Source organism: Crocodylus siamensis, chromosome 4 (genome assembly GCF_052110815.1).
Source record: "Crocodylus siamensis isolate JL-2025a chromosome 4, ASM5211081v1, whole genome shotgun sequence".
In the NCBI taxonomy this organism is placed as follows: Eukaryota; Metazoa; Chordata; order Crocodylia; family Crocodylidae; genus Crocodylus; species Crocodylus siamensis.
Genome location: NC_143398.1, coordinates 91,650,854 through 91,678,186, shown reverse-complemented (window position 1 = coordinate 91,678,186; position 27,333 = coordinate 91,650,854). Strand labels below are relative to the sequence as shown.

At 37.8% G+C, this 27,333-nt stretch overlaps 1 long non-coding RNA gene across 1 annotated transcript in view; it reads left to right on the top strand.

The window, feature by feature from the left end:
• The window catches only part of LOC149866061 (uncharacterized), a 54,053-nt gene extending 27,305 nt beyond the window's left edge, over nt 1-26,748 (top strand). Inside the window, exons 3-6 of the long non-coding RNA XR_016441573.1 lie at nt 1,896-1,998; nt 8,858-8,944; nt 23,665-23,797; nt 26,429-26,748. This is a non-coding gene — a long non-coding RNA (uncharacterized LOC149866061). The remainder of the gene's footprint in view (nt 1-1,895; nt 1,999-8,857; nt 8,945-23,664; nt 23,798-26,428) is intronic.
• Nucleotides 26,749-27,333: the final 585 nt, after the last annotated feature.

Here is a 27,333-nt window from a genome sequence, read left to right as displayed (position 1 = left end):
ATAACCATGAGAATTACAATTATGGCTTAGTGAGGGGGGTAAGGTTTGGGACGCATGGGGAAAGGAAGATGTTATTCTTACATTATCATTTAATTCTAGATGTTAAAACATGGAAAATCACAGGAAAAGGAAGAAAAACGCACAAAAAAAATCACAATGCTAATGATAGAGGGAGGGATTTCTTAAGGTCATAACTTTTATTGGACCTACAATGTAGTTGGGATAAGTTAGACTAGCTTTCAAATGCAAGACATTCTTTCTCGACCATCACATCTACAACATCAGTTACATTACCTAAGACGCATGTTAAAATTGTGTCTCTGGAATGCAGATTAGCATTGTCAAATTAAAAAATGTATGGTGGAATATTCAAAAGCATGATTAGTGTTGAACAAATGCTGGTCATTGAAGTGAATGTGAACTTTGAAAATCTCACCCAAGATTTTCAGGTGTCTCTTCTGTAACTACTAAACTGTTCCAATTAAAAAAAAGAAGTCTATATGCTTATTCTGATTTAGACAAGTGCTTTTTTTTGTAATTGTTAGGGTTTTTTCCAATACGTCAAATTAGTGATCATGAAAGGTGCATTGTTAGTAGTGGTCACATTTTTTGCCCACAGAATAAATAGAATATTCAATAGCAAAAATACGAGCCTTTCCACTTTACTTTGCCAGTGAACCTTTGTTTTAATATTGAAGAACCAATGGAAAGGGAGAAGAGTGCTTTTTTTAGTATACATTCTTCTTCAGGTTTCTGGTCAGACTCTCTACAAGGGTGATGACAAACATCATTTTGTCATGGGGACACAAGTTCACTGACAAATGAATGTGAATGGTATATCTAATTCGATTTTTACCATTTGGCCGTCAAATAGTGAAATATTTTGCTTACCACTGACCTGGTCTGTGTCCTAAACTGTCACCTAGAGCAGTGATTCTCAGCCGAGGAGAGGGTGCCATGGCACCCTGGACTGCTGTGACCACTTTTGAAGGGTTCAGCAGGGAAGAGAGGAGACCTCCTTCCTGGTCTCTCTTCAAACCGGTAAGCACTATAATGAATAAATAATTTTTTGAAACGAGGTGCTGCTCAATACACAGAAGTTCTGGAGGGGTACCTCAAATCCAAAAAGGTTAAGAACTACTGTTTTACAGATTAATTTCCCCAAGTTGCTGAGCACTTTCTGCTTTTAGTGAAATCAACAGGAGTTATGAGAGCAGAGCACCTCCAAGAAATGTTCAGTACCTTGTAGGAAAGAGACCTAAATTCCCTTTTTGTTCTATGAGTAATCTATTCTCAGGGCACTCCCACTCTTCCTCTTGCTCTCACACTCTGTGTTAAGATTAACAAGAGTAACCTCAATGGCCAACAGCATTACATTTTAGAATTTTTGGCTTCTCATATGCATAGTGTGCTCTTGAGGAATCGAGGAGGGAAGGAATCGTGGCACTCTCTTCAGTGTTCATATATGAATTTCTAAAATTATCTCCTCTTTTAGCATATAGTTAGATGCTTTTCTTTTTTTAAAAAAACTTTAAGACCTTTGTAACTGCTGATGTCATATCTTCTCTTTGAAAGCAAGCCAAGGGACTATAAATCCAATTGCTCTGATACAGTATAAAGATACTAGCAAAAATAATTATGATAAATGAGTTAAACCTGACATAGTATAGAAACATTAATAGATATTTCCTAAAGCTAGACCTGACTTTTGACAAGGTTTATGTAGGTAATGTATTGAAAACTTGAACAACAAAGAAACATAAAGAAGGAATGTCTTTAATAATCTGTTTTCAGCAAATACTTAAAAATTCTTACATGTTATTTTGTGATTTAGGAAATGACATGGCATGCTTTAAATAACTATACATTCTTTGTTACATTATGTTGCTGCATAGGAACACAGGACATCTACAGAGGTGCAATAAGGAAGGAATGCATGGGCTACATAATACTGGATCACACAGAACAAGAAAGCCTTTGTTTTGAAATACCTCATAAGTAAGTAAATAAAGGAAATGATCCTTTCCGTGGTTGAAGAAATGCAATACAAATTTAAGGTTAGATTGTTACAATAAGAATACTGGATACTCTTCTGTTTTATTATTTTCTCTGATAAATTGTTTGTGTTAAAATGCTTTTCACAAAACAAGATGGGACAGAAAGCTTGTACAAATTTTCTATATTTTTTTTAAAGGAGAGATTCACCAGTGTTGTTGTTTTTCCCCCAAGAATCTACCCACACCAAATAAAAACACACTGATATATAAAATATAGTTTCTCTATGTGTCTTAGATTTTTCTCCGGTGTACCAATACTTATACTGAATATAATATTGAACATATAATTTTTTTATCTATCAAACAATGGTTCTCCAGCATGAAAGTATGAATTGTGCACAGAGGCATCTGAAGAATGCTTTAGAACACTTTATTAATCACTCATCCTGTTAAGCTTGTAACATTTCTCTGGAAGGTAAGAAATTTGCTTTGAGCTTTTTTATGCAAACAGGAAAAGAAACAATGTACCTTTATTCAAATGTATCATTTTTCAAAGAAAAAAGTAGATGCATCAAATATTTTTCACTAAGGAAAAATCTTAAGAACAGGTAAACATGAAATACTCATTTGCTTTCAAGATATGCATATGTTACCTATTTATTGCAAGCACGCATGGTGTAAAGTTCTCCTGTTCTTTCTACTTGCAACTTTCACATTTAGAAAATTTCCAGGTAAGAAGCTGTGTATAATATAGGAAATGCATTAGTAATGTTAGTCTAACGTATTGTAGCATGTCCAAGAGAACAAAGTTGCCATTACTCCTTTAATGTCTTTTGTGAGAGGGTGGGGAATAAGTCCTTTTTGAACAGATGTTTTCTCATATGCCAGACACCCCCAAGTAAGACATGCACCTTTGTTTTAGGAAAGGCAGAATGAAGATGATTTTTTTTTTCAGAGTTTATGTTTGCATAGAGTAGGGTACAGTATAATTTTTAGGTCACTCACCCTCCTATTTCTACTCAGGCAAAAGCTACAGTTTTAACCCTTTCAAAGCTGAATCGTCAGCAGCTCTTGGCTACTCAGCCAAAGCCTGGAACTGTAGGTTGGTGAAGACTGGATGCCATGGGCAGATCTAGGATTTTGAAGATAACTAAAAACAGTCTGCGGGGCTGAGATATAGGAGGAGAGAGACTAGGAGTAACTAACGGACAGCAAAATTGCCAAAGAAAGGCTAGCTTGCTCAGTGGAACATCAAGACCATTAAAAAGAAAGGGTTGTTAATATCTGTGGAATGAAGAGCAATTAGCAGGAATTGGGTAGATTATAATGAAAACAGAGTAGATTTGTACTTTATATAGACTAACTAAATTGAAGTGGAGTGTATGTGTTTACAGCTTGTGCGTGTGCGCGCGCACACACACGCACACACACACGTTTTTGTCAGGTGAAACTCACTTTGTCAGATATTGTTATCTACATCTCTGAGATTATAATGAGCCATGAAATCAGTTGACCCCCTTAGTGCTGTCTGAATTGAAATGCCAATGCTGCCTGGACAGTTGGTTTTAAACTTTACGTGGAGCAGGAAGCAAAGCAGGCAGCTACTGCACTACTGTCCTCTCTCATCCCCCACCTGCTGGACTCCACCCCCCCTCCAGGTGGCTACTGGAAGGAAAAGAAAGGAAGGAAGGAAAGCAGCAGCCATTTTATAGCATCTCCATGCTTCTATTCTATGTAGAAAATCAGCTTCCCGGTTTAAGACATGCACACCAATTTTAGAAGGTTGTTTTTTGGGAGAAAGGTACACGTGGCATACAGTGAAATAGAATATAACCTTTTACTGCTTCTCCTTTTGTTATCAAATTACATACTGCACAACACTGAGAACCCCTGTCAGGTTTTAGCCTATGATTCTAGACAAGGTAGGTAGTCGCATGATTTCAATTACCAAAAGGACCTGTTATCCTTCAGGAAGTGTTGTTGAAAGACTGTTGTTGCATTAATAACAAAAACAGGAACAATATAGATTCCCTGATGTCTCAGGATGATGAGGCAAGACTGTAATTTCCCTTAGGAAAAGGTTTCATCTTATTTATTTTTTAAACCTAGTTTTGCATTTCCTTGTTTGCCACAGGCAAGTGTAATATGCTCAAGTATAATGTACAGATTGCAAACACCAGCTCACTTTTAAATGGCTGAATATGTTCAATGCCATATGATGGCAAACCTGCTAGGGGTGCATTATTTCAAGCAGATATTTCTGTTTTGTAGTATGTCTACTTAGGCTTATTATACCTCTCTGTTTAATAGTACCCAGTATATATGATGATGTACACAATATGCTAATATTACCCTAAAAGAACAAATGTATATATCATCAAGAAGAGTAGCTTTATATCTTTGTTGTGGGGAAAAATAACATAATTACTACTAATTCATAGCCAGAAATAGAAATTGATTAGGTGTATGTATATACATGTTTGGCAGTAATGTAGAGGAATTTTAAAGTTGATGTATAACATGATTTAGTGATACTTATATTATAATCACATACTTTGTATTTTACCGATGTAGAATTTAATGCTGCAGTGGCCTAGCCTGGGAGAAAAGACTAGCAAGTTTGTCCAGTTATGTTTAACAGGTGCCAAGGGAGCAAGGAGACTTAACCAGTACAAGAAATAAGTAGAACTCAATAGGCTTACTTTTACAGCTCTCACTCACAAGTAATCTATTGTCACTAACCCTTTCTTTCAGATAGAACCAGTTGCTTTTGTAATGTATTACATTGTTTTCATATTTACTTTTTGATATTATGTGGCCCTAGCATTACTCAAAAATATTAACATTTTAATATTGTGTCCATAGTTTGTTCTTGAATAATATTTGAGAATCCAGTTTATTAAACTGTCATATCCATAATGCCTTAATTAATATTAATAATAGAGAACCCTTTAGAAAAATACATAGCTGAAATCTTGTAAGAGTTATATACGTCCACAATATTCATTCCAAGTGATGTGTTTACATAACTGAGGGGTATTTTTCTGGAATGGCCATGGTCAGACAGGCAGTTACCTTTTGCCACCACTTTTACAGTTTTGCTGGTAATCAAGATACTAATATACAACTTGACTTTCAAAACCAACATAGTGTAGAGGGAAAGATCTTAATCAACCTCTAAGGTTCTGCTGCTTACGTGTTGCAATGCCTAAAATTTCAACACCTTTGCCCTGTGAGTTACCCTCACTGATAGGAGTGAATGCTTTGAATATGGTGAATGGGGAGACCTAGATGCCTCCCAAAGCCATTTATTTAGTCATTTGGCAGGGAGACACTTGCAGCAAGCAAACAAGAATGCCAAAATACAGGGGTGGGTCTGTCCAAGCTCTTTGGAGCTTAGGCATTTGACTCTGGTCTGATGGCCTATTGGGATATCCTATTGGGATCCAGATCACCTAGAGCAGATATGCCTGCCTGAAACAGGACTGCTATTAACATTGGCTTCAGGTTAAAGCCATAGTACACCAGCTTCATTTTTGAGTATGGCCAGGAGAAGGAGGAGCCTACCTTTTGGTCCCATAGGTAGTAAGAATACTTACTTAATAAGTGGGGATGCCTGCGTTCTAGGACCTCCTTGGGCTGAAGAGACTCAAACCTAGAGCTCCCACCTCTCGGGGGAGGTACCCTAACTGCCAAACTAAAGTCGGCCCTCCACCCTTCTTATTGAAGCTGTCCTATCTGGCAGGCAAGACTACAACATTCATGGGGCCAGAAGGAGGGAAACAAAATGGGAAGCCTGGTTATGTAGCACAGTGAAAAGGACAGTCCTATGAGAGTAGACAGTTGTGGCCTAGCCCCTACTGCTAGGTTTATTTCTGTTTTTTTAACTGATGATTGAATAATGTAAAATGCATAAACACTGCTAGGAGTCAGCAAGCATGATTCCTTGTGGCTTTCAGTACCTGTTGCCAGGACTGCTTATACGTTTTACATTAAGCAGTCATCAGTTAAGTCATTGATTAGATGCCTATGAGATCAATTAGGAGCTGACCTTCAGTGTTTGAATATCTGTGTCTTAGACAAAAAACGTAATACTAAAGAACATGTTATATTGTGGGGTTGCTATTTACTGTACCTGAACAATATTAGGTTAGGAATTATGTAGTTAAAAATGCCTTCTTTTGGGTTGCTTCTTGTTATTTAATTGATTTCCCCTCCCTTTATGGTACGTATTTGCTTTTCCTACTTCATTGTGGTTGGGGAATGTAAAATAGTTTTGTCTAGCTATTGACAAGCCTACAGGTTTTTTCAGGATAAACATTTCAAGCAAATGTCCAAATGTAAGGAAAATGTTTTACTGATTTTTTTTTAGATAATATTTTGTTTACTATTAATTTATGTAATTAAAAAAAAAAACTTGCTCTTTCTCTGGATTCAACCATTTTTTCTAAATGCCTTAATTGGTCAGAGGCTCATATCTGCAAATAGTGTCTTATGTATACATTTTAAATGAAGCTTGCACATAGAGGATAAAATTAAAAGCATCTCACTCAAGTCCCTTTGAAAGCAAATGAATGCCTTAGGCTCTTCTAAAAATGTGGCCTGTATTGCTAAATCAGTGAGGGAGACATTAAAATATTTTACATTACAAAACTTTCATTACGTTATAAAATAAGTTGAAATATTTCATTCTTTAGAAATGTGATTTTAATTTTAAATATGATCATTAATTTAAAGGGATGAGCAAATGGATCTGAAATTCACTTAACGGTCCAAAGGTAAATTTTTGACATTCCAAATATAAACTTGAGTAATCCTCTTGGCTTTTGAAATTGCTGTTCTAGAAAATGTTGTGTTGGGGCTGCGGGAGCAGACATATTTTTTTGCTCATCATTGTCCTTTCTCTCTTTCTTGCATGTCTGTCCTTTCTTCTTTTATCTTTGTCTCTGCTTCTTAGCTCTGTCCAACAGTTGCACAGAAAATAGGGCTAGAGCCTTTCATAGATGTACTTTTCCTATGTCACCAGGTGACTAACACTGTGCAATCCCAATCCATTTTACTCACAGTAGATGAGACAAGTAAAGAACTTCCGAGCAGGAGCCACAGCACTATCTTTCCAAGATACTAGGTTTGGGATGTCATTAGGTAGGTGTGGAAAGGCCAAGCCTTTCAGTACTTTTAATTAAGAAGAATCTGTGATCTTGGGTTTCTTGTCAGATTCATTGTCCTTTAAGTCTTACTTGGAACCCCATGATACTAAAAGTGGGGGAAGAGTGAGTGTCTTCTGTTGGTCCCCTTTGAAGAAGTTATATATGCCACTTGCTGTGGTGGCCACAGATTAACGGTGCCAAACTTTTATAGCAGGAATTTATATTCTGAGGCCCACAAGACATGGAGAAATGTTAAATATGGACAAATCAGTCTCCAGGTTGTTCTTGTAGATTTTACAGATATTCTCTTTGTTCTAAAGGAAAAAATAAAGGACTTCCAATCGCACACAAGGATTTGTAAATAAACTAAAATGGTAATCAGCTAGTCTCTGCTGTCAGAACTGTATCAGTAATTGGATCCCCTATGATGGGGTGGGTGGGTGGTTTCTTTGGAGTGCACAGTGACAGTTCAATTCCCAGTACTGTGCTATGAGGTTGTAGGAGCACAGTTGTTTTTGTACCAAGTGAATTAAGGCAGGTTCTAATTACTTTTGTTATTGAATTATTTGGTATTATATTTTACAAGGGCTCCATGAAATGCAATACAAGAATTCTAATTTATATCTATTAAGTATGGACTGTGCACTTTTGTTACATACTTGTAGCATGCACTCATTAGAGGATATATTTCAATTTTATGTAATTGAGAGATCCAGATTTTAAATTTTAGAGTTAATTTAATTAACTTTCTTGAGTAACAAATGACACCGATTAAGAGGTTGTATAGATAAATAGATGGGTCTTGCGTTTTGTTATGGAGGGTAAAAGCTTCTGACTATTTCAGATCAGAAAGACAGCTAAATTTCAAAGTTGAGGCTCATCATGGAAAACATTTTGCTATCATCTCTCTCTTTCAATCTTTCTTAATCTGTGCCTTAAGACAAGGGAGGATTCAATTAGAAGCCTCCTGTTTTACTGCAGCTATTGCAGTATTATATTACAAAAAGAGGTATTCTCTCAAATCGGCATTTCTAAGTAAGTTAGGGTTTTATGAATTCAAACCATTACTTTTAAAAGTTCATGTGTAAACAAACAAATTTTAGCCAATATAGATCACAGAAAAATACATTGCTTAATAAGCGGGCTGCTGTAGTTTGCACTAGTTTTCAGATTCAGTTAAAAATTGCATACAGGACACAGCCAGTCTCATTTCCAGGTGACAAATGGCTGGATCAGGGTAGCAAAGGTTTACCTCTAAGTCTAAGTACAGACAGTCAAAAAGCTGGAGGCTGAATTGATTGAATCTTTGCAGGTGAGTCTAAGATGCATAGATTGAACCAATAAGCAAGTGAACAGACGTTCACTTTTGATAGCAGAAATGTAGCCACAAGCCTGCAGTGGCTCAGGTCAGAAACCAGGGGCTGCTAGAGCATGCTTCCCTGCTCAGCTGGAACAGACAGCTTGGGCCAAGGCTAGCCGCCCATCTTGTGAGGGGATGCAGAAGGAGTTGTGGGGAGGTGCAAAGCATCCTGGGATGCTGAGGGACTGTGAGTTGACTTGAATCTGGAGGGAAACTGGGACAGAAGTTCAATAAATCAATTAAACCTAAATTAGTTAAGTCTGATACTATCTCTATCCAGGTTTATCTTAAACTGGTTTCAGCTGTTTTGAAAGTGGTTTATGTTCACTTGAACTTTTGTTGTATTTCAGATTTGAACCAGTTTCTGATCACTCACACCAGTTTATGTGTAATTTATGTCCCTAACCTAAGAGAAGATTTCATATACTTCTGGTCAGGTAAAGATTAAAAATATCCTTCATCCTTTGAATCTGCTGCTATCTGTTTAGCTCGGAGCAACTTGGAATTGAATAACAGCTATAGATTATAATCTCTATTAACAAGTGACAGACACCCCCTCAGCCTTATCTGGATTGAGGTTCAACCAGTAGGCAATGATTTCAGCCAACTGTTTCATCCATGCCTTGATATCAATCAAACCCTGGACCCAGACGTTCACCAGTACTGGGTAGGTCAGGTAAGATAAGCGCACAGTGACATTGCAAATCCATTGGAGGTCTTCAGCTCATTACTTCTTCGTGCCGTCCCACCCCGTTCCCCATGCAAGGGAAGGACAAAATGAAAAGCTGAAAATCCACGTGATAGGCAACTGCTTTTCATTTTAGGGAAAACTAAGGCCACTCTCTGGGTAATTTCCACAAGGACATGCAGAGCTACCTTGCAGCAGTTCTGTTTGTTTAATATAATGTGTTTATACTATGTGGATAAGTTACAAGTATTCTTTGAATTTGTGGTGTTGTGTATAGCTGATAGATTTAATGATACCAGCATGAACACTCAATCTTTGTCCAACACCTTGAGAAATATCATTCATTTACAGCTCAGTTTCTCTCCATATGCAAACCTCTGTTCAAACTGACAGTCATGGGAATCATCCATGTACATTGTTCACTGTAGTCTTACAAAGAAATGGCAGATTACATATTGGCTGTTGGCCAGATTGTCATATCTTCCCAGTAGGAAGCATATTTACTCAAAGGCAGTATTGCATAAATGTTGCTCAAGAAACCATATCTTGATGGTGACAACCTTGACCAGCAGTACGCCAGGTTATTTTCAAGTTTTAACTTTACTTTGGACTCTGATTGAACAAGCTTAAAAATATCACCTGGTTGTTCAGACTGGGGAGTCAAAATGTGCCAGACAAGATGTTAAGCCCATCAGTCCTGTGGAAGCTCTTGGGTGTAGAAGTTGAGGTGTCTTAACCCTATTAGCCTGATGAGTTACAAGGCTTGAGCAAACGTTTGATTTATTTATTTTAATACTGTCTGAAAACCTATATAAATACTTTTTGGATATGACTTCTTAGGTATTGAATTGGTCAAATATACCCACATGTCTGGATGTGCCTGTACTGTATCTATATGCAATAACATGGAGGTCCTCTGTGGATGTCTTAATGATATGAAAATAGAGGGAAAAGGAACTATGAAAAAGGAAAAAATAAAAACAAAGAACAGTCAGGATGAACGATGGTTATCCTAATTTGCATATAATCATGTTTTTAAAGATGTGATTAGTGGGGACTTCTGCACTAAACAGTAAAGGAGAAACTTTATTTAGCAATTTTATTGCTTTCACCAGATCAAAAGGTTCTTGATCTTTTCAGCATCGTCTGTTCTTCTGCTGCCTTTTTGTAAGAACAGTAAAACTGATTGTATTGGAAAAATCAGGGAAAGCCAAACCAACAAAATATTAAGTTATTTATGATTGCATGGAATAATGACTTCCTATTCTTACAGTATATACAACTATATACTATACATATGTGGTTTAGATGCTACAGTGAGCATTATCAATGTTCTCAGAAATTCTCTGGTACAAGTGCTGATTTTCCGGTATTGATACACTAATGGAAGTAAAACTGTATTCTGAATATGGGCATGTTTGCCATTGTGTTATTTACTTCTACTTGGAACAAATTTATACCTCATGGTGGTTGACAACACCAGCAAATAGTGTGGAAAAGACCAATGAAATGTCATACTAGTCCTTTAACATATGGAGAGCTAGATTAAAATCTCTCTAAACATTTATAAAAATGCCATTATGCAGGAGGGAGAGTGGGGTATAATTAAAGTACCTATGGAATGTGTGGCCATGCAAGAAAAAACTTGAAACAAAATTTGGTCTCTATTCTTTCTAGCTGCAGCAGTATTCACTGAGGGATTGGCTTGAGTCTTCCATTTCACAATCTGGCCTTTAGAAACAATGACATTCCTGGTTTCTGAAGGTCATCTAGCCCAACTGTGTGGTCTAACCAAGTGGTCCATGTAATGCTGGAAATAGAATTTTACCCAGAAACCCCTGGGTCAAGCTCAGTAATGAACACAAGACTAAAAAATGTTTTTAGAAAAGCATCCAGTCTTCATCTGAAGCCAGAAAGCTATAGAGAATCCACCACTACTTTTCTTAGTTTGTTCCAAAGATTACTCACCCTCATTTTTCTTTAAATGTGCCTTTTCCAAATTAGAATTTAACTGCATCTAATTCTCATTTATTTATTCTTATTATGCCTTTTTGCAACTAGATTAGAGGGCACGTTAGTACCTGTTATTTTCACCCTATGAAAGTACTTAAAGCACCATAATCAAATTAATCTCTCTTTCAATCTTTTTCTCTCTTGATAAATTAAATAGATCGAGCTCTTCAACTCTTTCACTGCATGGAATTTTTATCCAATCCCAAATTATTATTATTTTCTGCATTCAGTTTTCTTCCAGTTATTTTGTGTAACAACAAGAACTATACACAGCATTCTGGCATCTGTCTAGCCAGTGCCATAAACAGAGGTAAAATCTCTTAGCACTTGTTCACAGGTGGCATTAGCAGTTTTTTTTCTGCAGCCCCACCCTCAGGGTTTATGGTCAGTTGTTTGTCTACAATGCCCCCTAAATCCATCCATGTTCAGTCACTGCTTTCAAGGACATACAAACTGTCTCTCTCTCTCTCCAGTTTCAGCTCCTGCCTTGTATTTACTAGGTTTTTTCCACCATCAGTCTCCCATATTGTCAGTGTCTCCTCACTATCTGTTTATCTTCTCTTTTGTATCTACTTCTGCACTTTTCAGTTTTTGAGTGTAAGTTTTGTATGTTGCAGTGGTATACAGGAGTCTACTCTGCTACAGCAACTCTGTTACAAGTACTGGGTATTGATTTTTTTTTTTCCAGTGAGTGCTATAAATGTCAATATTTCTGTAGACAGAAAGCAAAATGGCAATACTGATACATGGGTCAGTTAGTCAAATACATATGTGACTTCAATGCAGTGATAAGCACAGACATTTGACTTTGGATGCTATCTATCCCTGCTATTTCAATTTGTTTCAGCCATCTTTTGTCTTGGGGGATGGGTTAACCCTTCTTTCTTGATGATAATTTGCTCATTCATATTACATACCATAGATAGATTCCTTCTTCATTTTCTTTACATATTAATGTTATTTTGGTGTTTCCTCCTTGTTCTTGATCATATGCTTCTTGTACCTTCAATACCACTATTTTTTTGGCCAAGTCTGCAATAGTATGGCCTCTGGGTTTCTACTCTTCATTTGCTCTTCCTCTCTTGGGCTTCATCCCATTGCTTTCCCAATTTGATTTCATTTTCACTCAAAGTAACACACAGGAGAGAAACCTCTTTGTTCCCTTCTTGGTGCCATTTTATTTCTGACTGGGAGGGCTGGAAATGAAGCCTAAGTAAAGCACTTCAGCTCTGTCTTGCAACAGAGCTCTATCTATGATGGTCTTAAGCATTGTTTGCTCTGTCCATGGTTAAAATTACATGGTATAAGTTCTCTCTTCTACTGCAGGGAATTAAGATGGCGTCTAAGAAAAAGTTTTGTCAGAAAAACAGACTTTTGAGGAAAGCGGGGAGGCCAATCATCAGTAGTGACAGTGGGGAATTAATGTCATACTTTTTAGAAATGTATCTAGATTTCTCTAAAAATGTTGTGGTTTATGACAGGATAATATAAACAAAAAACTGAACCAGGTTAAATATGGAAATTTGCTGTTGGGACACTGGAGCAAAAATATTTTGCTCCATTTTGATGCCTTGCAATAATGATATGATGCACAAATACAGATGGGGGAATGATTGCTTAGGCTGCAACCCTACACAGAGCTTGGTAACTGAGGGTTACAGTAGATGATAAGCTGAATATGAGCCAACAGTGTGCTTTTTTTTTCAAAAAGACCAACAATACACCAAGTTGTGTTAACAAGAGTATCACTTGTAAATCAAAGAAAGTGATTCTTTCTTTATATTTAGCCCTGGTGAGGCCTCACCTGGAGCACTGTGTTCAGTTTTGGGCCTCACACCAAGAAGAATGTGGACAGAGGGAAGAGGGTCCAACACAGAGTGACAAAAGTGACCTGAGGTATGGACCTGAGATGCAAGATTTATGAGTAAAGGCTGAAAACATTATAGTTATTTACTCTGGAGAAGAGAAAACTGAGGGAGGATTTGATAACTGTCTGCAAAGGATGGTTACAGAGAAGATGGAGATGGGATTTTCTCTGTAGCCGTGTGGGGCAGGACTAGGAGTAATGGTCTGAAGTTTCAGCAGAGGAAGGTTGGAGATTAGGAAGACCTTTCTGACTATGAGGGTGGTCAACTATTGGAAAAGGCTACCTAAGCCTTGAACCTCCATCCTTGAAAATTCTCAAGAACAGGTTAGACAGACACCTTGGCTGGGATGGTTTAGACAGGGGGAATCCTGTCTTACACAGGGGGGCTGGACTAGATGACCTCATGAAGTCCTGTCCAGCCCTAATTTCCTATGATCCAGGGAACTGTATAATTATGATTCAGACATTTTAGTGTTTGTGGTTCTGGAATAACCTAACGTAACCTTTAAATTGAATTGTATTTTGTTCATATTTTTCTTTACATGATGCCCCTATAGGATATTTAAGAGTGTTTTAGTGTCTTAACTGTATAATTTTGTACTAGTGTTGATTTCTTTACTTACCATACCTGGACCCTGAATTTCTTCAGTTTATAATGCTTTGGATAAATTATAGTGTTTAGGGTAATTACTGCTTCCCCGAAATGATTTTTACTTATATGTTACTGTTATGTACTTTGAATGTAATGCCATTTTAACATAGTTACCTCTTAGAATGTTAGTAGTAGTTTTATGCAAGAGGCAAGGATTTTTGGGGATGGTATCTTTTATTGGACCAAGAACACATTTGGGATAAAGTTAGGCAAGCTTTTGAATGCAAGGCATTTTTAATGATGACAAAAATTCATTGAAAGTCATTGAACAACGAACAATGTTAACATGAAAATATTTCTGATGCTTCAAAGACTTGTTGTTCCAACATTAAATCTTGCATTAACATTAACCTCTAAGAACAGTTGAGCAGTACAAACAGCCAGGACATGCTAGCCAGTTAAGTGGGGCTTAATGTTGTTTCGCATTGCCAGAACAGCACAAACTAGATAAAGGGCCATAACTAATATTTCAAGTGACGTTTTGGCTTAGAAGGCTTTGCTAATGATACCAAAATCAATGCCTCTGCACTTTCAGATTTTTCCCTATGTGTTTTTCTCAGTTTCCCTAACAACATTGTCTCAGACAGTTGGAGCCAAGACAGCATTTTCATAGGAAACCTTCAAGCACTGATGCCCATCCTAGCCTGCAGCCACAGACTCTTTAAACAACAGTGATGACTGGGCTAAGCAGTCTACCAGTGAGAAATGAGTCATGAGTCTCCCTGTCTCCCAACTACTTGAATTGTTGTATAAGTATTAGTTGTAGAAAAAAGGACTTTTGGGCCAGTTGCTTCTACCATCTCAATGGCTGTTGAAACAAGCCTGTAAGCTATAGTATCTATAATGAAGAGAGTTAGAACAAAATTCATTAAGTAACAGCTTCATGACAACCTAATTTAATCTAACACTATTTTGGCACAAGATTTCAGTTAATTTTAAGTATATAAGAGCTTGAAGAAACTATATTACTGTTTTATGATATTCAAACCAAAACAAATATGAATACAGACACTAACTTTATTACAGGATCACATTTTAATTCATTATAATTCATAAATTTATGACCACATTACAAATTCAGTATGTGCTTGAAGTATAGATATCTCATCTGGAGGAATGATGCAGAATATTTTTTCATCAATTTCAAAGTTGTTGAACTGATTATCACAAAACTTTTCATTTTGTTTGTACAGCACCAAGCATATTCAACTAATAATCAAAGTAATAGTTTTGGGGACAAAAGTATTCAATTGTGATTTTTATCTAGCAGCCTGGTATTAAAGAGTACAGTTCGGTGCTCAGTCGGCAATCTTAAGAAGATGAAACAAAGTGACAGAGTGAAAGATATTGTCTGTAGTGACTCATGCTGAATTTGAGTTGGCTTGATATTCACATGCAGCATAAGTAACAGTCTGACATTACTTTCAGCTCTATAAATAATGCCTTACGCTTTCAGTTTGCCATTAGGGTGTTCTCTGTAATTTAAACATTATTAGTGGAGCCTGGAAGAGGTCCATAGGAGATTTCTTAACCTAGTGGTCAGTCCCAACAAAAGCCTCTTTAATTCATTTTGTTTAATTTGTTTTTGCAAGCAACTTATCCACAACGATAGCAATCATAGTTTATAGACTTGCAATTTACAGGAGCAATCGTAGTTTATAGACTTGCAATTTACAGGAGCCTGTAACAAAGTTCTTGAGTGGCACCACAGGTAAGCTAAGCATTAGTCATGTCAACATCTTACAGTCCTGGCAGGGCAAGGTGGCATCTTAGAGCACCTGGCAAAGTAGGCTGTCACTTGTGAAAGTTTATGCCTCTCTGAGCCAATTAGTCTCTGAGGTGCCATTCTGCTCTGCCTTCTGCCCCACTTCAGAGTAACATAGCTAACTCTTTCTCTACAAACCCTGAAATGGATCATCTATTTAGATTTGATTATCCTTTGATTCTCGTTTCCTTTCAACTTCCCACTACTGCTGCTATTAGTTAGGCAGATGGTGCCAGCCTTGCAGTAAGTTTCTTCTGTAACTGCAGCAGTAGTGTAGTTAGGGGGTGGGGGGGCATTTGGGTCACCTGCCCCAGATGTCAATTTAGACCCCCAGGAATTCTCTTCCTCCTCCCTGCCCCACTCCTGCTCTAGGGTTTTTGCTATGGCAGGCAAAGCCTAGACATTGAATCCCTGAGCCCATGCATGGTGGGGAGGGATTGAGTGGAATGGTGCCCCTGACACCCAGGACTTTTGCCACGGGAGGCACAGTTCCTCACCCAGTAGTGTGTATGGGGACAGGGGAATGAAAACTGCATTGGGGCAGGAGCCTGCACCATGAGGCTGCTGCAGCTGAATGTCGCACACAAACGCTACACCTCTGGGCCACAGGAATGAGTCTGGAAATGAGTGCGTTCAAAAGCTAATGTTGCTGCTCTGCCATTCTTCAATGATGGATGGCAATAGCATTTTTTTTCATACTGCATATTGCATTATGCCTTGTCATGGAGAGAGACTAAAGATGCACACTGTCTTTTCTTCATATTATCAAGAGGACCAGTGACCATCTTCAGTATTTCAGTATGTTGGGTGAAGTGGCACCACAAAGATCTTTTAAAAACCACTGCTGCAAATAGAGGGCATGTGGGGTTGGGGGTATCATTGTGTCTTTAAAACTTGCCCACTCTGCTCATTGTTGCTCTCCAATTCCCATGGCCACCATGGAAGCAGAGAACATAACTCCACTTCTCTAAGCAGCAGAACATAAAAGAAAAGAAGCAAGATTGCTTTAAGGAGGGAAATCATATTTCAGGTCTTTACTGAATACCATTAAAGGAGCCTGATAGAGATGTAAGGAAAATGCCGCAGTCCTCTATGGAGAAATGAATGTCACGTTCTACTCCTACTTCCAGGAACCACTAGTCTACAGTCCTAATTAATCTATAGTGATGCTTTCCTTGCTAATGTAAGCAAGTAAAATTCTGCTGTATGTCATTTTAAGTGTGATATTGCAAAGCAGCCTTTATGTTGCAGTACTCATTGACTTCAAGCCAGCCCATGGATTTTGCAGTAGGCTGAACACAAAAGACCGTAACTATTAAGACCACAGCTCTATGATATGGGTGGTACATGTTATGTGAGCAAAAATCTGTGCTGAAGAAATGCAGTAATATTTATTGCCATTCTCTCCGAAGCAGTCAGCCTAAACAGGCCTGATTTATTCTTTGCTTGGGCTTTTTTCAGCACTATCCCTTATGCTCAGTGTCTGTGGCTGGCATTAGATAGAGAACTACATTTGCCACTTGTGGCTCACCTTTACTCTGCAAGCAGTCCCAAGGCACCAGTCATTGCAAGGAAGGGTAAGAGAGCCAGACCCCAACCAGAGAAAGTCATAAATTACTCAGAACTGGAGTAGCTCAGTATTTAAAGAGCACGTTCAATGAAATATGCAAAAAGCACCTAACCATTATCATTCCTGGTACATATATAGTGTTTAAAAAGAAAAAATGATTTATATTGGTTACAGGTTTTCATTTTATATACAATATTCTCTTTGTTCTTATAAATGTATGTGCTAATAAATAGGAAAGGAAAAGGACCCAAGGGACAGATACAAGTCACCACGTCAAATCCAAGCTAATAGTGCTAGTAAGTAATTAGCAACTCAGGTTAGTTATCTGGTCCAAAGCAAACTGAAGAGTTAAGTCCAGTCAAATAAGGAGGTGTAGGGCTGCCTTTATCTTCTATTTTTGAATAGTGGAGTTACTTGAAATAAATAGAGGTGAAGAAAAAAAAAAGGTTTGCTCTTGCAGTGGAAATCAACCAGGGTATGCTTCCTGAGGTTACAAGATGCATATTTCTACTATTGGAATGAGGCAAATGGCATTTTGTAAGTCATCTCTTCATAGCTGGTGTTCATTTAAAATCAGGCCAAATGTCACAATGTATAAATTTTGATCCCTTTTAAAACCTACTTTGGAATTTTTAATCTTTTAGGCTTCTGGCCTACACTGTTTCATGCCAATGGAAGTTTTTTTTTTTATTGACTAATGGAAACAGGATCAACTTTACACTGATTTTTTCACTTGTATTGAAAAAGGTTGACCTAGCTATTGAGAGTTTAACATTCCAGAGGAAATAAAGTACATTACATTTCTTTTTATGAAATAAGAGGGGGAAATTATTCTTTAAGTAGATTAAACTTATACAAGGTTTTGCATTAATATCCAACAAGAGCTAGAAACATTGCAGGGATTTCATATTTCTACACACTAATTTATACGGAGAAAAAGATAAGGACAAAGATGGAACTTTTATTTGCCAGCGTGTTATATTTAAGTCCATGCTGCTTAGTAGTATACTGGAAGAATTTCTGGCTGCCCATGTTGAAATGATTGAGGAATATGGCAGACAGAAGAGTGATGAAGGGAGGATTAACCATCTAAAAACATCCAGTTAAGGCTCATCTTATTTTAATCTTCATGCTAGGTTTAAATTTATTTCACTTTGTCAGTAAAATAATGTAAGACAATTTAATTGAAAAATACCCTTTTCTCTTTTCTCAGTGGGATTTATGCTTTCAAACAAGTTAAATTCAGTTTTCAGTAGTGTGCAAATTATCTGAAGCCCAAAGAAAAATCAATAGAAATATTTCCCTCGGGGCTTACCATGCTGATTACAAAAATATTAATACTTAATACCTCTATTACACTCATATCTTCACAACTGAACATATAAAAATCCAGCTTAGGCATTCATAAGGAATCAACAATGAATGCAACACCTTCAAATATTCATAAATTTGTGAAGACTTAAGTTTTTAACAAAAGTTCAAGCAGCAGAATGTGAAAATACGTAATGCATATGCGCCTGTTTTCTAGGCACATGTGCAAATCCGACATGCATCGGACCTGACAACATAGGCAAGACTATCTTGTATTTTGAGCTATCTGTAGTAATGCTTTGCCATCTTTAGTACTCCAGCCTTCCTCATATGAATTACAGATATTTGCTCTCATTCAAAGCATAAATATAAATGTTGACAGTGTCATGCAACTCCAACTTCTGTCATTCTTACCAATAGCTTGGTCCTATATATACAATAGCAAGTGAATCTCATTTGTGAAATAAAAAATACACAGATTGCTTGAGGGAAACTTATGCCAATGCTGCTGGATTTCTATTGAGTCTGATTTCTATTTTATTTAAGAATGCAGAAATGTCCATAATATGTATTTTAAAATGATTATTAGTTTCCAACTGTGATGGCAGTAGTCAGGATGCCTACACCTGTGAGATTTAATGGTCAATTATCATGTTTCAGTATAATTGCATTTTCAAGAAGCTTGTAGTCCATTCTAGCTACGTGGGATGGAATATAGTCTAAATGTTTTCAGCCTTAGGATCCAAGTCTTTTACAAAATGAGGACAAAAAATTGAATTAAAAAAAAAGGCATTTCCTTATTTTCATGCACTTTTTTGTTTTTCCTTTTTGTGTACCTTGAAAAATTCTAGGGACAGCTAAAATTTCCATCTTCTTCCCATTATAGTGGTGGTTTTCTGGCTGATGGCAATACTAGCAAGATAGGCTGCTTGTACACACCATAGAGGTTTACTTTGGTTTAATTCTCCCTAAATTAGCGGTGGATTTTTAAAAACACCACTTCAGTTTAGGGAGAATTAAACTGAAGTAAATCCACGTGGTGTGTACACAAGTGTCGGGCCTGATCCTTCCCTGCCTCTTTGGGCGGGCAGGGGGGCGAGCTGTCAGTGGGCCATGCTTCCCCCTGCGGCAGTGGCTGTGGCACCCCTCAGGCAGCACCTGCCTACAGGCACCCAGCCTGGGCGGTCCCGGGGGCACCGCAGATGCAGCAGGAAGCACTGGCCTCCCACAGCTGTACAGGGAAGCACCCCCCCTTCCCCGTAGCCACTAGGGGAGGCACCAAGGCCCTGCACAGCTCAGGCAGGCAGGCTCTGGAGAGGGAAGAAAAAAATCAGGCTTGTTTTTTTTCTTTTCTTCAGTGGAGCCTGCCTATACAGGCTTCCTGCACAGCCCAAGCTGCACGGGGCCCAGTGCTTCCCTTCGCGGCTTTTAGGTAGCAAACTGAAACACCTCAGAGGTATTTCATTTTGCTACATCCCAAAGTCATTTAACGCACAATACGTTGCCAACAGTGTAAACAGCAGCACCATTAAAGCAACGTAAAAGGACATTTAAACCGCTTTAAAGGCTGGTTTTGTGGCATGTACAAAGGCCTGTTTAGGACAACGGTGAAGGCAGGAGAGGAAGTAGAAGGCTTGTGTTCATATAACTCTTCCTAGTTTAAAGATCTTAAATTGCACTAAAACTACAATAAAACATCTTCAATTTCCCCTAACCCCAGCCTGGAAGATGAGCAGAGATTTAGATAGTTTTGACTGAAAGGGAATGAAAATCCTTCATGCCTTTTGTGTCCCTCCCTGCCACTTTCTTCCTTCCTCCTTGTTTTGTGGGCTTCAGGCAGAGTGGAGGGGTCACTGTGGCTACCTCAGTGCTGAGAAGCCTCTGTAGCTCGGGGGGCAGGTGATGTTAACCCTTTTCTGGGGATGTACTGAGAAGACCAGCTATCCCCACACTCTTAAAGATAAGAGTAGGACTGAGTTTTACAAGCCATCCTCTTGGCATCACATTAATTACCTTTCTGGGAAAGACTTTTATTTCTTTCTCTTCACTTCCAGATTGGCCCTTCCTTTTAGCACTTTAAAAACTCAGTAGGTAGATTAGGTGTCAAAATTTGTCAGCACCTGGGCAGGTGAATGGGATGGCAAGCCATTTAATGATCAAGATAGAATAGATCATGAAAGAAAGATGATATTCACTGGATGAGTTATGCCTGTACAGTTTTCAGATGTCTTAATAATAAAATTTAAGCCTGGTTGAATCACATCTGTGATACCTTGCCTTTCTCCTTGTCATAGCTGGGGCATGGCAGACCTGAAGCAAGCATAGTCCCAATGCACAAAAAAGAATATTTACAGTTTCACGTGAATTCTGACATTGTGGCTACATGTTTTCTCAAAAGCAACTTAATGACAGAATGAGACACGTACGATTAATTCAGTCTTATAAAAGGGGACTTCTGCTGCTCTTCCAGCCATATGTAAACTATCCACATCAACTAATTAGCATTATTCTCTGTTCCCATAATAGATACAGATGGCTTCAAACTTTAATATGACCTAGGCAGGAATGGCTCTCTCAAGTCTAAAGCCTACAACTGCATGTGTATGGGCAGACCCCCATGACCATATAGATCATATTGAATTCATTTAAGAATCCAGACATGTATATCATCTGCCCAGGAGCCAACAGTTGTTGGATTTAAGTTTTAAACTGTAAATTCACATACCTTCACCACTGCAGAGAATTTTGGAGGTCCTACCAATCCAAGTCTAGCAGTATTTTCTGATAAGTTTCACATGAATTTTCTGACTCTTTTTGCTCAGACTATGAGACTTAAAAACTCCTTCCCCTTAATACATTGCCAATGTTCTTGCATATAAATTACTTTACAAGCTAATCTCCAGCACACAAAGGTCTCTAACTTGATTACAACATGAAAGACTAATTTGAATATAAAACATGTTTGCAATGATTGCTGTTAGATGATGGGGGGAAAGTAAAAGATGTGGCAGATTAGTATACAACTAAAGCCAAAAATTACTTCATGTAAATTCAGTGTCTCACGTATTTGTTATTTTGCATTTTTCCCCATGTATCTGTAAACATTAGTTATTAAAACAAACAAACAAAACCGGGGACTTAAACAGATTATAGGCTTAATGTAGAGTGAGTGAAAGACTGAGAGTGCGTAACCAAGGGTGGTATGTTTTTGACAGCTGAGCAGATGGTGATAGAAAGGAAGTAGGACCTTTTTCCATGAACTAGTTATTAGTACATTATTGTACATTATAAAACTAGTACAATTAGTATATTATAAAACTATGTACTAATCCGCATACTGACTTCTGAGAATTTTATATTGGTCCTTAAACCTATGCCTGAATCTTCTCTAAATTTAAAGTTGTAAAAGATTTTTTATCTATTGATTTTTTTTTTCCTTACGTTCCAGTAGACTACTTTGAAAAATGCAATGAGGCATAGTTGTTAATTTTTCAATATAAAAGCAACCCTTCCTCCCCACAAGACTCTTTGATTTCCAGCGTGTTTAGGTATTCAGTACAACCACAGCTTTTGTATTCACTTGCTGCTAAAAAGTTAACAATGCTTTTAGCAGAGTATCTGTTGTATCAGAAAGACAACACTAGAAGTACAGTAGAAGATTTACTTTTTAGGAATATATGCAATACAAACATAATACAGATAAGAATTCTCTTTCTGTGCTTGCTTTTAGGTTTTTGTCTTTTAAAAAAGGAAAGGAATTTCTTTTGGGATTTGCCTGTCTAAATCTATTTTCTCTCCTGTATATGAAATGACAGACCATTTGAAATGCCCAAATATTAATTTTTGTGGCATGTCTGTGTATTCATCTGTCAACCTTCAGTGAATTTTCTGGATTTCTATTAGCTTGTCCCAAACCACTGGCAAGCTAAATTTCTCTAACAGGCATCAATTCACTGTATTAAATGCCTGTTCTGCCCTGCAAGACATATTGATTATTTTTTTCTTCAGCAAAATGACAAATACCATTTTCATGACTATAATAGAGATTGATTACAATTTTATGCAACACAGAGGGAGCTGATCTTGCTGAGACAACCTTGGGGCATATAAAAATTGAAAAAAATCATTTGAATTAGTGAAGAAATTAATGAATTCATCTGTTGCTGATGAAGCCAAAGCATTTTTGAGATAATGAAAACTACTGTAGATGCATTGTCATTACTGAGTGGTGAGGCAAGTGTGAACATATTTATAGGACCTGGTGTCTGAAATCATCTGGAAATATGCAAGTAATTAGTAATTCATCTGCATGAGCACAAACTCAGAAACGACCACAAAATATAGTGTTTGGCATACTGAAGTACACATAAGTAGAGAATTTAAGTCTAAAATACTATCTTTATTGAAGGAAAATAAAGTTGAAAAACGGAGTCAATATTTTAAATTTTTTTGGTCTAGGGTGATTAAAGTTTAGGCATAGAAAAGAAGTAATTACTTTCAAGTTGCCCCAATGTAAAAGGTATACAAACAAATTTTCTTGAGAATGCTATTTCTGCTTTCCTATTTGTTAATATTGGGTCAGACTCATATCTATATGTCTGTGTAACTCAGGGAGGCAGCCGGCCAATTTTGCAGGGAGATTGTGGGGCCACTCATCAAATTCATGAGCTGATCCCAGCAGGTTCCGCCCCCCATACCTCTGACTGGCTGAGGAGCCCCAGTGGCCCTCTCCCCTCCCCTGGTGATTGGTTGCAGGAGCTTCCTGTCATGTGGCCCCACTCCTTGCTGCCAATTGTGGGAGACAGGCAGGGCCACATGACAGGAAGCCCTTAGCCAATCAGTGGTTAGAGGTGGGGGTGGCAGCCACCCTGGACTGCCCTTTGTGCAGGCAGCCCCTCGCTCCCCTTTTCCCCTCTGGGGGGCTGCACCACCAGACTGCAGTACTGTGAGGGGTGCTGGCTCCCTCTGAGGAGCCAGCATTTTATTTTTACTAAGTCTTTTTTTCCCCTGCCAGATATTTCACAATTTCTGTAGGTCCCCATGTATACCCTTACACAGTGGCGCTACTTCAATAAGGCCGCTATGGAATATGCTGTCATTTTATTATGAGCATGGGTATCTAAACCAGAATGTAATACCATTTAAAATGGATGTGTTTTATGTTTGTTAAATTGCCTTTCTCTTTAAGCATTCATAGAGAAATCTCTTACATTCGCATCATAAGATAACACTTGTTTTTTGAAATTATTAATTCTCCTTGCTATTATCTGACATTGTCTTTTGATTTTTAGAAAGCATTTTTCTCCTATTGATCTATATTTTTAAAAAATGAAGTGTGACTAGCAGGAGAAATGAGAATCACAGACAGACTGGAAAGTATGGAAAAGAAAGAAATGAATGCACTGACTAAATGGATTCCACAAGGTAATGGCAACTGCTCCATCTATAAAGTAGTTTTTAGTGCAATAGTTTGCATTAACTTTTTTCTCCTTATCTTCATTATGAAGAAATGTAAAGCCTAATAACTTTACTAGAACAGTAGCTTTCATTTGGAAAGCTAGAAATTGTATGGGCTATCATAGGTATGTATTATAAAGGTTACAGTCATAGATTGTATTCTCTGACATCCCTAACCCAATGATGGTAAATGCCAGGGAGGATATGACAACTAATCAATCACTGTAGGTATACCCTATTCATATGCTCTCACTCTAAATCAGGGGTGTTCAACCTTTTGGTCCTGCAGACCAGATGAATGGCATGGGGTTGGTTCATAGGCAGGATTGAACTCTGATTGCCATGATTGGGTCCCTGTGTGACTTTGGCTGACCTTGGCGCACTGGGATTGGATCACATGCTACTTCCACCTGCCGGGATCAGGCTCTGTACCACCTCTGCTCAGCCCTGCATGACCCCATTAGGTCCTGGGTGCTGAGATCTGCCTCTGGGACCCTGTGCCGCTTCCACTCAGCCCTGTATGCTGGGACCAGGCCCCACACCACCTCCACCTTGTCCTGTGTGGTAGGATCAGGGCTCCACACCACTTCTGTCCAGCCCTGTTGTGGGATTGGGACCCTAGAGCCCCATACTACTTCTGGCTGGCCCCACATGCCAGGATTGAAACCCACACCACACCGTGCATCCAATCTAGTGGACAGGGCCACCGCCTGTGGGATGCCCAAGGACTTATGTGGAGCCCGGAGAGCCAGTTAACACTGTGGGGCCAGATCTGTTCCATGGGCTAGGGGTTGAGCACTTCTGCTTTAAATTATTTACCACTGACACGGTAAGAGAAAAGAATGGGCTAGCTAGACCATTGGTCAATTCTAGTTAGGCACCTCTTTTGTCCTTTTCTCCTTAACCGGACCTTTCTGGAGGATCTCTTTGACAGGTGGATGTAAACTTTGCAGTTTTATAAACAAACTGTAAAATTTTGTGAACTCAAAATTACTCATGAAGACTTCTTCTAACTTATTCAAGCCTACCTTTAAAAAAAAAAAAAAAAAAAGAAGAGGCTTATCATTGCTTTCACTTCTGTCAACAAAATACTTGTGTGCAGTTTTTAAAAATATTGAAACATGAAAGGATTATGATCCTGTACCAAACATTAAGCCTGATATGGAATGTAGATTGATAATAGTTTTCCAGTTTAATATTCTGAGAAATTATATTGAGACTTTCTCTTTTTTTGCTTGTTTTGGAGCAAATATTTTTAAATGGTTGAGGTCTCTTCTTGTTGTAAAGAAATCACTCTTGGAAGAGTCAAATGTCAGATTTTTCCCATCTGCTGAACAAATTGCTCTGGTGTATAGCTATTTAGTTTTAAAAAAATAGTTTTTTGTGACTGGCAGATACCAACAGCTGAACACCTTTTATTCCAGGGTATTTTTCTCAGTTTGGGACTTGGGTAGTAACGAAAAACAATTATGAATCCAGTTTCACTTCTTTGTGGACTCATTTTCTGACCTTGTCTCAGATATTTTTAAAAAAGAATTAAACAAAACTGTCCAGCTCTTTTAAAGAGAGAGAGAAACAATTTCTCTCCTATGGAAATAATTATTGTGACCTTTTTTCATGACAGCTCCCAAATGAGAACAGCTGGTGTAGCAGGTGGAAATTTTTCAAGGTATCAGCTATCTCTCCAGAGAAATGTCTTGAATGTCCATGTGAAAATGCTTGTGATTTGCCCTTTCACCATTGTGATTTGCCCATGTGTGGGTATAATTATAGAAATAGCATTGTATTCATATTATTCAGGGCACTAGTTGATTGCACTGTGCTTTGTTTCCCGTGTGAAGTAGAGGTCCGCAAGAAACCTAGTCTCATTTGTTATGCAGTTTGTAAAGACTACAATGTGAGCTCTTCCCTTTGGACCTTTGGAATGTCCATGACATTTCAGTCAAAAGAAGACTCACAAAAACGTATTGTCACAATATTCTGTTTTTTAAAATTTTAAACTGACCAATTTGGTAGGGAGTTAAACTTTGAGGGAGCTGGTAACTTTTGTTTAAAGTTGGGAGCATATTGACATATGTATATCCTAATAACTCAGGAAATCACAATGCTGAGGTTGCAGGCACATCATTATTTTTCCCACTTTGAATATGCACATTATGATGCAGTTTTGAATGATGTAATCACCTATTTTTCACATAATGCACTGCATTTTGCTCTGCAATGTTTTTGTTTAAATATTTTCTTAACACAATTCCTTCAAAATTTATCATGTTCTTTGTGCACTAGCTGCAACAATATTGTTCATTCGTATAATTTTGTGAAGCAGCAAAAAACTTCAGTGGTCATAAAATGGCTACAGGAAGTGATAGTGCTGTGTTAACTCCTCTTCCAAACAGATCACAGTGCTTCTTTGTTTGTTGAAACTTGACTATATTTACACTTTTATGATTTTCTAAATGTTAATTGAAAATTAAATTTAGTTCCAATATACACAATCAGAAAGCAATGGATTAAACAGACCGCCAAAAATATTTCAATTTGTATCCAGAGAATCTGACCCTTAGGATAATCTTGGTGTAATTGAATTCTGTTTTTCAGTAATCCAAACTGGTTTGGAAAAACACACTCTGTGCTTAAAGGACATAAGCATACTGCAAGACTGTTGAAGACCCAGGATAGTGCCAACTAATCCCTCGCAGCATTTCTTCTCATACTTTGTCTTAGCATTTTAATTAATGTTGTGCACTGTGCAGTATGCTCAAAGGAACCGGCATAAATATTCCATTTTACTTCCTATGCTACTGTGGTTGCTTATTTTGTAGCTGTGTTCTGAAATTTCTTCACAAATTTGGAAAATTGTTGTAATTTGTTTTAATTTTTGGTCTGTAAATATAAATGTTTAAAATAAATACAATTATGATTAATGTGTGTGTAATTGTTCATTAAAATATGATTGTATCTGTTCATCTTCTGTGTTGCGTTTTGTACCTAAGTCAACCAAGGAATTCCATCAGGATAGAGCAGGCAGAATGCAGCTTCACATTCATGTAATAGGTGAAGGACTCTTAAATCAGTCTCTGTGGAGTTATTTAACTGTTACCAATTACTCCTGCATTGTAAACAATCAAACTGCTTGTATCTGCAGGCAGTAGATAACCTGGAAATCAAATATATCTGCTCTACCCAGATCCATTAAGAGATTGTCCTGTCAGCTAAAACAGGAATAAAAGATGTGGTTGTAAATAACACTCATGGGCCAAACAGGTTAGTGACATTTTGGGGTGAAAAAAATCACCTGTAAGAACTAGTGAAAATGGAACTGGACATCTGGTTAAAAAAAAAATAGGGCCTTAATCTCCAACCTTATTGCAATTTTCTTTTGCTTTATACAATACATGCTTTAAGGTATGGGTTACAGACTTTTGACTTGAGGGTTTACTTTTGATCCATTACTTAGAGTAGGGCTGACACTAGCATACAAGAGATGCACAGATTTTTAACGA